Source organism: Benincasa hispida, chromosome 8 (assembly GCF_027475165.1).
Source record: "Benincasa hispida cultivar pf3 chromosome 8, pf3_genome.v1.1, whole genome shotgun sequence".
Taxonomy (NCBI): Eukaryota; Viridiplantae; Streptophyta; class Magnoliopsida; order Cucurbitales; family Cucurbitaceae; genus Benincasa; species Benincasa hispida.
Window position 1 is genome coordinate 25,724,798 of NC_143485.1, and position 12,800 is coordinate 25,737,597.

Consider the following 12,800-nt stretch of genomic DNA (forward strand, 5'->3'; position numbering starts at 1 on the left):
ATTTTCCCCATCTTCCCCTCTTAAGTTGGCATTTTACCAAATGAAAGAGATCCTTTGTTTTTAAAACTATTTTATGTGAATTTGACCACATGGGGCTGCCTTGTTGAGATGAGAGGAAATTGACCCTCCTTAACTTTTTAAAAATAATTACAAAAAAAATATTGGATTCAGATATCTTTGTCCCCCTTGGTAGTGTTGTTGGTAGGAAAACAATATTTAGGGAATGGGCAAAAGGGTCTTTTCCCACACATACATAAAGAAGTTGGTAGTTGGATGGGGAAGTTGATAAAGTAGGTCAATATCCCATATGCTTTGTTTAAGCTTTAACATGAGAGAGAAATCTAAGATAGAGATACAAGAATTGTGAAGTTGGTGTACCAAGCTTTAAGAAAAAAAAATTTCTGGTAGAAGAGCACACAAGGTTTCCTATCCACATCCAAAATTTCAAAGCTACCTCAACAATATGATCATATATATCTTAAGGCTGAGCAATTACAATATCTTTCTTTGCAAAAACTTTCCATTGGTGGCTTACCTATGCATTTGATTGTGTGGTAACCCATACAAGTACATAGAAAAACAAACTAGCCTTACAAAGTTAGGGCAACTTCTACCCAAATGATTTCAAGTGAACACACTAATTTTATTTACATTGTAATTGCATCCCAATAACCCTCATGAATAAAAGGTTTATCTCCTCAAATAGTTATTCATCTATACAATTTCATCCATATCGAGAACTTGCTTTTATACAGACCAGCTCTTCTCTTTAAAGTATGCCACTTTTTTAATACATAGAAATTCATGACTAATTTGTTTTTTTCCTCTCCAAAGAATGCCTTAACGAAACTTCAACTTCAATTTTTGAATCTTAAATAAATAATGATCCCACATTAGCTAAATAAGTGAAAGATCGTGGATATATAAATAAAGATAATTATCTTAATTGATGTGAGATTGGGTGAAACAAAAAAGTCGTCAAGATTTATATCCTAAATAGACAATATCACACCTTTTTTAGATTCCTTGTAATATTTTCAAGGTTACATGCAATTATGAAATGAAAAGCATGTAAGAGCAAATTATTTACTTTGACTTTAAGTAATGTCTAAGCAAGGAAGTAAAACAAACAATAATTGTCAAATTCAAGTGACTAACATATATTATATGCAGTATATTGATTGTCAAAATATTGTTTACGACTTAAGGATGCACATCAGTTCTTACTTAAGACCAATCACAAGATTTCAAGCTATGAAGCTTTAATAGGGGAATGATAAAGAAGGAAAAGAATTTTTTTTTTTTTTTACTTGGTATTTAAGGTTCCTTTCTTAGGAGTCCTTTCTTTTTCTCTTCTATTTAGGGTTGGCAAAAATCCCCGCGGGTCCTCGCCCCGATCCCCTATTTGATCGGAGATGGGGTCAAATCGAGGATTCTAATTGGGTCTCTGGTCCCCTCCCCGTCCCCGATTAAATTTTTTATTTTTTAATATATATATATAAATTAAAAATATGTATTAATTACAAATATTTATATATTTATATAAAAAAAATGGAGATGGGTCCCGTGGGAGTCTGTTTCCTCGGCGGAGAATCTCCGTCCCCGTCCTCGCCTTCAATTGGCAGGGACGGGAGTGGGGATGGGGGAAATGCCCCCTAGGGAGACGGGGATGGGGAGTCCCCCCACCCCACCTTGGTCTCATTGCCAACTCTACTTCTATTTCTAGAGGCAGGGACGGGAGTGGGGATGGGGGAAATACCCCCGCCCCACCTTGGTCCCGTTGCCAACCTTACTTCTATTTCTAGTTTCTTATCAGGAATTTAAGGTTAAGGTATTCGTTTGACCTGCGCATGTTCAACGATGAATTTGTGATGGTAGAACTTAGTGAGGGTGCCAAATCTTTCTCTGGCCATAAAATAAAATTTATAATTCTAATCAATACAACTTATACTACTAAGTAGTATAAGTGGCAAGATCGAATCAATCCGCAAAGAAGCATGAAGATTAGTTTCACAAAGCCAACTCTTTAGTTAAAGAGATAAATGGGTGGAAGGGAGAATTGGTGTGGAATTGGAGATATGCATAAAAGTAAAAGTATGAAAATAAAAGGATAATAGTGTAATCTAACAAAACATTCTAGCTTGGAGGAACGAAATCACCCAATGCAATATTGATCATGGGCTATTTAACTCAGTCACCTCAAACACATGGTCAACTTAATTAATAATGCCGCATTAAGCATCCTAGGTTATTAATTAAGACTCACATCCTAATTAAACTATATGTCTATTAATTAAGAATGAAACACATCCAAGAATTGACCTAAATATACGCATTAAGTTCTAGGATTAAACCATGACGATTAGCTAACGATATTGCTGAATAATTAATCTATTACTCTTCATCTCTAAGCCACTTAAGACAAACTATGGGAGTTTAAAAACGCCGCAACTCACTCACCCATGAGATGACTCTTGCTACTTTGACAACTAACACATAACTATTACGAATTACATATTAAGTTGTAGTGATTAGCATGCACAATGATTTGGGTTGTCAGCTCTAACCATTCAACAAGCTAAAGAATTAAATCAAGAGAAAGAGATGCTTGAGAGATAGAAATATATACATTAAGCACAAAATCCTCCCAACATTACATATGGGTTCTTCCAATACCTCTAAAACTAGAAAATCAACAAATCTTATCTTCCCATGACGACGAGGAAGCTAAAATCCGACATCGTTTCAATCGATTACAACAAGAAACTAAGAAAAAACTAAAACTAATAACGCATAAGTCTTTGTGGTGGTTGTGACAATGCTCGCCTCTTCAATTAATACTCTTTCTCTTCTAGGGTCACCTACAAAAAAAAAACATGAAGTTAAGTTAGAAAGTAATAAAAAAAAACAGTAAAGGAAGGCAAGTAAATTTTAGTCTTGTTGCCTCTGCGAAGTACACATTTTTAACGTCGGTTGCTTGACGTAACCTGCCCTCATAAAGGTACCAAGAAATTCTCATATATCTTCGGTCCCTTTTTACTTGAGTTAATATAATGCTCCACGTTCAACATGAACTTCGTCTTCTAAAGGGAGTCTAACAAGTAAAATTAACATTTTTCTATATCAGAGAAAAAAGATAGAAAGAAAGAACAAAAAAATCAAACAACTCTAAATATTCTAAAGAAAGAAAAGACACAACATATAAAGAAGAAAACTCATGAATAAGTGAAATCTCAAATGGTAGAATAGACAAAGGATTTTTTACAACTTTATCACCTGAGATTCTTCGGGTTTTAGCATACGTTTTTTTCGGTTTTACCAACTAGCTCTAGGCATGACATGCTATCTTCCAACGCATCCTTAGTGTCGATATGGATTATCTCACCGTTGCGCGCCTAGATAATGTCGGAAGATGGTTGTAGTAGGGGTTCATATCACCTCCCAATTGATTCAGCAACTTGAGTGACAAGGTCAATCAAGCTCTAAAAGCCAGTTCTTGTTGGGGTTGATGCCCTAAATCTTGTTAGTTTCATAGTTTGTAATTGTATTGTACAAACACTTTATTTATCGAATAAAATAAAGAGGTATTTTATGTAACTTTTAGTAGCATTAACCCACAAAACCAATAAACTAAGATCTAGGATTATCCTTTGTAACTTAAACATGTATGTAGAGACATATAGTTGGATCATGTTTAAGTGATAACCTAAACGATCTATAGTAGATGTTTAAGGTTGAGTACCTTATCTTGGTGACACTATAAATACGACCCGTTTTGTAGTCATTACAATTGTTATGAAGTGCTAAGAATGATCTGATCCTGATAATTCATGTGGAGATATGTGAACGGGGGTATTTTATACAAAAAGTTTGTATAAGATCGGACCATGAAATGAATAATATTTCTATATAACACCATTGTAGAAGTGACATACATTTCACCAGGATGACCATAAATGAGTTGATCTGAATCTTGAGTGAGTTGTGAACTTCTACATATGAAGGTGGTCCTTTAATTTTCAGGGGTAAGAGTGGCCAGTTTCATTGACTCAATATATCTACCATTTTGGGGATTTATCTGATTAGGGAGCTAGAAATACAGCTACACAATAAGGAATTCACTTCTTCTAAACACACTACACAAGAAGGAATTCACTTCTTCTCTATAGTTAGATAATGTAGATAAATTGCTCTCTTAAGGGCTGATTCCGAGGCTTCAACAATTTAACTCACACCCTCTCCTGGCTCGAGAGAGGTTAGGTTATAGTTGGACTATAACTTATTGTTCATTAGAGGGACTAAAGATACTTAAGGAGTTGGATGTAACTATAGAGGCAAAACGGTAATTTTGACTTGGTTGTACTTATGAGCAATTTGTGAAGGGTCAACACATTGTTTGGCTATATCCAATGGACACAAGAATATATTTATAGTATGAAAAGTGTAGTTGTTGGTCTTTAGTGGAGTGATCAACCGTTAATGGAAGTTGATTAATTTAATCAAAGAGTTTGATTAATTAATCAATCACCATTGGAGCTTCAATTTGTAGGTCTATAAGGTCCCCTTATTAGCTCAATTGAGATTTATGAAAATCGAATTAATTTGGATTAGTTTGAATTATTCAAATTAATAAAGGGAATTGATCCTATAAGATATAATTATGAGATATAATATAATGTATATGATACATTATAATATAAAGTTTTTTAATATGATTCAAATATTAGTATGAATTTGATTCATATTAATTAATATAAATTATGTGAGAAAATATTAGAATATAGGCTATATTATATGTGATATAATATAAACTATAGGTTATATGTTATATTAAGATATAATATATGGTTTTAATATATGTATTAAATTAGTCATTATATAAATGTGTGTGTATATAAACTTAATTAATTAAAATTGAGAAGTATGTTTTAATTAATTATATGACTTAATTATTTGAGAGAGATTTATTTTGAATAACTCCCTCATTATTTTCTCATATTGAATTTATGGAATTGGAAATGCAAGAGTTGTAGAAGATGGATCATCTTCCTTTCGCCTATATAAGAACACATTGTGAGGTTGTTGGACATGTGCTTTTGGTATTCTATTAAGTCAAGTTATTTCCTCAAATCCTTTCTCCAAATTAATCTTAATGCCCACAACTCTCATCGATTCTCTGCCTCGAGAATAACGAGGTTTCCACATGGTAGTGTTCGATTGATTGCTGCATTTTTTACAATCAAAGTGTTCGTTGTGTTCGAGTTCCGGAGAGGAATTAAGAAGAGATTAGTCTTCAAGGGTATGTGACTCTTAAATCTCTTTTTTCTATTTATTATATATATATATATATATATATATATATTTGTATATAGATCTTATATATCCTGTTTCCCCATTTTTTTTATGTTTTTTGTATATTATGTAAAATTAGAATTAGGGCGTAATTGCTTTCGTTACGAGTACTCGCATATCCTTTCAATTGGTATCAGAACAAGTGTTTTCGTCCTAATTTTAATTTTAGTACGAATTACAGAGTTAATAGTGGGACTTAGATTCTGCATAAAAGTATGTTTAATATGGTTTGCTCATTTGGATGTTTTCGTGATTGATTTTAGTTTTTCTGTCGTTTTTTAATTTGATGTTTAAAGGACCCGTTGTCTGGGATTTTTTTCATTTTCTATCGAGTCTATATATCTAGTTCGGGTCGTTTGTGACAATTTTTCGATTTTGATTTGATGGAAAATGGAGCAAGAATCGAGAATTACGGATGAACAGGCAAAAAACTGCAAGCATTTTTCCTTATAACATCGGTGTTTAGCGTTGCAATGCTGGCCCAATGCTATAAGGTAGAAGCCTCAATATCGCAACACTCCAGCTGTAGCATTGCAACACTGCATGGAGCATCACGACTCTGCGAGCAACATAACGATAAGCACTGAAAGGATGTCAACATTGCAACAATGACAAAGAACGTATTGACGCTCTAAATTTGAAGAGGCACATATGTTTCAACCTTCAGTCCGACGATTTGGCTCCCTGGCGGTTCGGTTCAAGCGATTTTCTTCAGTTATTTTTTGTAATAATTTAGTTTTTTTTTTTTTGTTTAATTAAATCAATATAATGGTTATAATAATTTAATTAAAGGCTTGGAAAGCCAATCCCAATCCAAATTGCTGCTTTTATTTATGCATTTTATGTATGATTATTTTATTTTTATATATATGTCATAATATATGTCACATAGAAAAATCCCACCATAGAATATACATATATTCATAAATAGTTTTTTTTTTAATATTATTGTTATATTATAAGATTGCATGATATATTAAGCATGTTCATGCATTATTTATATTATAGTTGTTATAATATATAGTTTAGATGTATGAATATATATATTTTTAATTACTTTTATATATAATAGTTATGTATGTAATGTAATGGAATAAAAGGAGCTGCATACTAACTTTTAAATCAATTTTAAATATTTTAAAATTGATTTCATATTAGACCTATGTTTAATAATTTTCTAATTCAATTAGGAATAGGTTTAATATTTTATTTCAGTTTAATATGATTAAATTGATTTCCAATAAGAGATTAAATTTGTAACAAATGTATTTATAAGGAACCATTGTCTAAAGGCAGTTCTGCCTAGACTGGGGTATTTAAGCTGATGAAAACGGAACACCCCTATCTGGGAACTGACCTAAATGGTAAATTGATAGATTTGTTACAAGTATGCAATGAGTGACTCATGTTTGTTAAATGGTTAACGAACAAAAATCAATATTATTAAACTATCCAATGTAAATGTTACTTTGGGAAAATTTAACACACACTTGGTAAAATTATTAGTCGAATTTTCTATGTTTATCAATACTAGGTAAACTACTCTGTTGGAGGAAAATGGAGTATACAATACTTCATTTTACCTTTCACGTTTCTCCTTAAAAGTTCACACAGCGAGATCTATGCTCAACCTCGAGGCACCTTTGCTTGTGTCCCCCTATAAGTGGTGTTTGCATAGATCCATAACAAGATGAATGGAGAGAGTGTTTATAGTAAGTGGAAGAGAGAAGTGTGTCAACATATCCCACGGTCTCCTTCATTAGTTTGAAGTAAACTTTCATGCTTGGCTTCAAGCACCTTTGCTTGTGTCTCCCCACGGATGACATTTGCATGAATTTTTACTCAAACTCCATAAATGGATAGGATTGCTTAGTTTTTGCCCCAATCAGTTTTTCCCTACGATTGGCTTATTAGGGTAGAACTCTGGAATCTAAAATGAGGGGTTACACTTACAAGAAAATGTTAAGCAAGTTAATATTTTCTAGACCAAACAATGGTGACTAATAATTATAGGATTAAGAGTTATTCTGGTGTAATTATTAGTTGAGATTGTCTCAACTAAATGAAAGGGTAACTGATCACCCTATGACGACTTTTACCCTATCCACAGAAGCATCATTGCAAAATAGATGTCATATAGGGTACATTAGATTTTTTTTTGCTAAATTGATTGGTTGTTTAATTGGGTAATGCGTCAAATAACTAATATAAATAAATTGTTTGATTTCAGCAATTTTTACAATGATGAGCACTACTTTAAACCTTCTTTCCGCTAATAAACTAAATGACGATAACTATACAAGCTGGAAAAACACTATTGACACTGTTCTCATTATTGATGACCGCTGATTCATCCTTGTTGAGGAATGTCCTTAAGCCTTAACTGCCCATGCAACTCGAAATGTTCGGAAGGCATATGAATGATGGGTCAAGGCGAATGAAAATGCCCGAGCGTATATCCTGGCTAGCTTGTTTGAAGTTTTGATCAAGAAACATGAGCTTATGCTCACTGCCTGTGAGATCATGGAGTCCCTGAGTGGAATATTTGGACAACCGTCCTCACAACTCAAGCATGACGCTCTTAAGTATATCTTTAATGCCTGATGAAAGAAGGGACATCTATTCATGGACATGTTCTGAATGTGATGATCCACTTTAATGTGGTAGAGATGAATGAGTTTGTCATTGATGAGGCTAGTCAGGTTATCTTCATCTTAGAAACTTTACCTAAAAGTTTCCCATAGTTTCGTAATAACGCTATTATGAACAAGCTTGACTACAACCTAACCATTCTACTTAATGAGCTGCAGATACACCAATCCTTGATGAAAGTTAAGGAATAGAAGGGTGAGGTAAATGTTGCCTCAGACTCTAAAAGTTCAACAGAGGTTCGACCTCTAGAACAAAGTCTCCACGTTCTTCCTCTAGCACCAAAAAGTAGAAGAAGAAGAAGAAACAAGGCTAGGGGAAAGCTAAACCCGTTGTTGCCCAAAAGTGCAAGAAGACCAACGCTGCAAAGAGAATTTGTTTCCATTTCAACGAGGAGGGACACTGTAAGAGGAATTATCCCAAATATTTGGTAGAAAAGAAGAAGGTCAAACAAGATAAATATGATTTTCTAGTGTTGAAAACCTATATAGTGGAGAATGATAATTCAGCTTGGATAATTGATTCAGGCGCCACTAACCATGTTTATTCTTCATTCAGAGAATTAGTTCCTGGCAGTAGCTGAAGAATGGTGAGATGACGATGCGGGTTGGAACTGGGCACGTTGTCTCACTTGTGGTAGTGGAAGGACTCCAACTTTGTTTACAGAAATCTTATCTTTTATTAGAAAATGTTTATGTAGTTCCTGATTAAAAAGGAATTTGATTTCTGTAAAATGCTTATTGGAACAATCCTACACTCTGAATTTTAAAGTGAATATGTGTTTATTTACAAAAATGGTGTTGAGATTTGTTCTACAAAGTTAGAGAATAATCTTTATGTGCTAAAGTCGTTAGCATCAAAAGGCCTACTTAATACTGAATTATTTAGAACTGCAGTAACTCAAAACAAAAGACAAAATGTCTCTCATAAAGAAAATGCCCAACTTTGGCACCTAATATTAGATCACATAAATCTCAATAGGATTGAGAGGTTGGTTAAGAATGGACTTCTAAGTGAGTTAGAAGAAAATTCTCTACCAGTATGTGAGTCATGCCTTGAAGGTAAAATGACTAAGAGACCTTTTATTGGTAAAGGTCACAGAGCCAAAGAACCCTTAGAACTTGTACATTCAAACCTCTGTGGTCCTATGAATGTTAAGGCAAAAGAAGACTTTAAATATTTCATCACCTTTATAGATGATTATTCAAGGTACGTGTATGTTTACTTAATGCAACAAAAGTCTGAAGCCTTTGAAAAGTTAAAAAAGTATAAGGTTGAAGTTGAAAATGCACTAAGTAAAATAATAAAGACACTTCGATCTAATCGAGGTGGAGAGTATATGGATTTAAATTTCTAGGACTATTTGATGGAACATGAAATTGTATCCCAACTCTCGGCATCTGGTGTTCCTCAGTAGAATGGTGTATCAAAAAGGAGAAATTGAATCTTGTTGAACATGGTAAGGTCTACCATGAGTACGCTCCCTTACCTGACTCATTTTAAAGATATGCAGTACAGACTGCAATCTATATTTTGAATTGTGTTCCATCCAAAAGTGTTTTTTAAACATCTTTAGAATTATGGAATTGTCATAAAGGTAGTTTATGCCATTTCATAATCTAGGGTTGTCCAGCATATGTGCTTGAGGCAAATCCTGAGAAATCAGAACCTTGTTAGAAATTATGCCTATTTGTAGGCTACCCTAAAGGAATGAGAGATGGTTACTTTTATGATCCAAAAGATAATAAAGTATTTGTATTGACAAACATTACATTTTTAGAAGAGGACCACATCATAGAGCACAAACCACGCAGTAAAATAGTATTAAATGAGCTTTCCAGTGAAACTATTGAACCATCAACAAGAGTTGTTGAAGAGCCAAGTACACCAATAAGAGTTGTTGATGTCAGTTCATCTAGTAAGTCACATCCACCTTAACCGTTAAGGGAACTCGACGTAGTGGGAGGGTTTCGAACCCACCTATTCGTTTTATGGGTTTAAATGAAACCCTAACCATCATATCTGATGGTGATGTTGAGGATCCATTATCATATAAGAACGCAATGGAGGATGTAGACAAAGATGAATGGATCAAAATTATGAATCTCGAAATGGAGTCTATGTACTTCAATTCAGTATAGGATCTTGTAGATCAACCTAATGGGGTAAAACCTATAGGTTGAAAATGTATATACAAAAGGGAAAATGGGTGTAGATGGGAAGGAGCAAACTTTTAAGGCTGGACTAATGGCAAAGGGTTATACCCTCAGGTTAAGGTGTTTGAGGGTCACCTGGAGAGTTTAGGTCTACAAGACATGCCTCATTTAGTCTAGGACAAGTGGGAGAAATTTCTGGGTGTGTATTGTATGCCTTAGTTTCTAATTTTCATACATTGTATTTATTCTTAATTTTATTTTTTTATAACCCACTAGCTTTAGGACAAGTGGGAGATTGTTGGGATTGATGCCTTAAATCTCATGGATCTCATAGTTCGTAATTATATTGTACAAACACTTTATTTATCTAATAAAATAAAGAGGTATTTTATTTAACTTTTAGTAGCATTAACCCACAAAAACCAATAAACTATGATCCAGAGTTATAATTTATAACTTAAACATGTATGTAGAGATATACAGGTGGATCATATTTAAATGATAACCTAAACGGTCTGTAGTAGATGGATAAGGCTAGATACCTTATCCTGGTGACACTACGATAACGACTCGTTTTGAAGTTGTTACAATTGTTGTAAACTGCTAAAAATGATCTGATCCTGATCATTCATGTAGAGACATGTGAACGGAGGTATTTTATACAAAGAGTTTGTATAAGACTGGACCACGAAACGAATAGTCCTTAGATAAAACCGTTGTTAGAAGAGACTTACATTTCACCAGGATGACCATAGGTGACTTGACTTGAATCCTGAGTGAGTTGTAAACTCCTGCATGACGGCGGTCCTTTGATTTGAATGGGTGAGAGTTGTCAGTTTCGTCGATTCAATATGTCTACCATTTTGAGGATTTATCTGATTAAAGAGTTGGGAACATAACTACAAAAGAAGAAATTCACTCTTTCTCTATAGTCAGAGAATGTAGAGAAATTGCTACCTTAAAGGCTGATTCTTAGGCTCGAACAATGTGGCACCATACCCTCTCTTGGCCCGAGAGGGGTTAGGTTATAGTTGAACTATAACTTGTTGTTCATTAGAGGGATTAGTGGCACTTAAGGAGTTAGATGTAACTATAGGGGCAAAATGATAATTTTTGCATAGCTGTACTTACGAGCAATTTGTGAAGGGTCAATGCACCATTGATTGGTTATATCCAATGGACACAAAAATATGTCTAAAGTGTGAATAGTGCAGTTGTCGATCTTTAGTGGACTGACCGAAAATTAATGGAAGTTGTTAATTTAATCAAAGAGTTTGATTAATTAATCAAGTACCATTGGAGCTTCAATCTCTAGGTCTATAAGGTCCCCTTGTTAGCTCAATTGGGATTTATGAGAACGAATTAATTTGGATTTGAATTGTTCAAATTAATAAAGGGAATTGGTTATATAAGATATAATTATGAGATATAATATAATGTATATGATACATTATAATATAAAGTTTTATTTTAGAGAAAGTTAATTATTTTGAATATAGTTCAAATATTAATATGAAATTGATTCATATTAATTAATATCAATTAAATGAGAAACTATTAGACTATAGATTATATTATATGTGATATAATATAAACTATAGGTTATATGTTATATTAAGATATAACATATGGTTTTAATATTATATATATATATTAATTTAATTAATTAAAATTAAGAAGTTTGTTTTAATTAATTATATGATTTAATTATTTGGGAGAGAGTTATTTGAATAACTCCCCCCGTTATTTTCTCATATTGAATTTATAGAATTAAAAGTGCAAGAGGTGTGGAAGATGGATCATCTTCCTCTTGCCTATATAAGAACACATTGTGAGGTTGTTGGACAAGTGCTTTTGGTATTCTACTCTCTCAAATTATTTCCTCAAGTCCTTTCTCCAAATTAATCTTGAAGCTCACAACTCTCATCGATTCTCTACCTTGAGAATAATGAGATTTCCATGTGGTGGTGTTCGATTGATTGCTGCATTTTTTAAGATCAAAGTGTTCATTGTGTTCGAGTTCTAGAGAGGAATTGAGATGAGATTAGTCTTCAAGGGTATGTGACTCTTGTATATCCTGTTTCTGTTTTTTTTTTTTTTTTAATGTTTTATGTATGTTTGTGAAATTTGAACTAGGATGGGGTTACTTCCGCAATGGGTACTCGCGCATCCTGAATTTTAGCTTCCGTTCGAAAACAAAGATTCTTTCACTAGAAGTGACAGTTCTCCAGCTCAATAAGAAGATTGTTATTTGAAATCTCTCTCACCATTTCTTCTAATGACGTACCTGAAGTGGTGGTGTAAGCTAGCATCGACATGTCAGATATGACTAGATATGAATTGTAGTAGCTCTGAAATCTCATCCTCAATTTCCATAGTCAAAGAACTTCTTCCATATTGGTTGATGGAAATCGTCATCCAATTGACTTGGATATCCTCCAATGGAGTAGTCTTGTGGCATCAGGCTCTGTTGCAACTTAGGGCACGCTTTCACTGGATAGCCCACGAATGAGAAAATCCTAGATGCTTGCACTTGCTGCGATCTTCTTGCAAATTTGACTAACCAAAGAAGTTAACTCAGAAAGTTGATGTTTAAGGTCACTATCCTCGTTACTTGGTTGAGATGCTCATTAGATTGTCTCG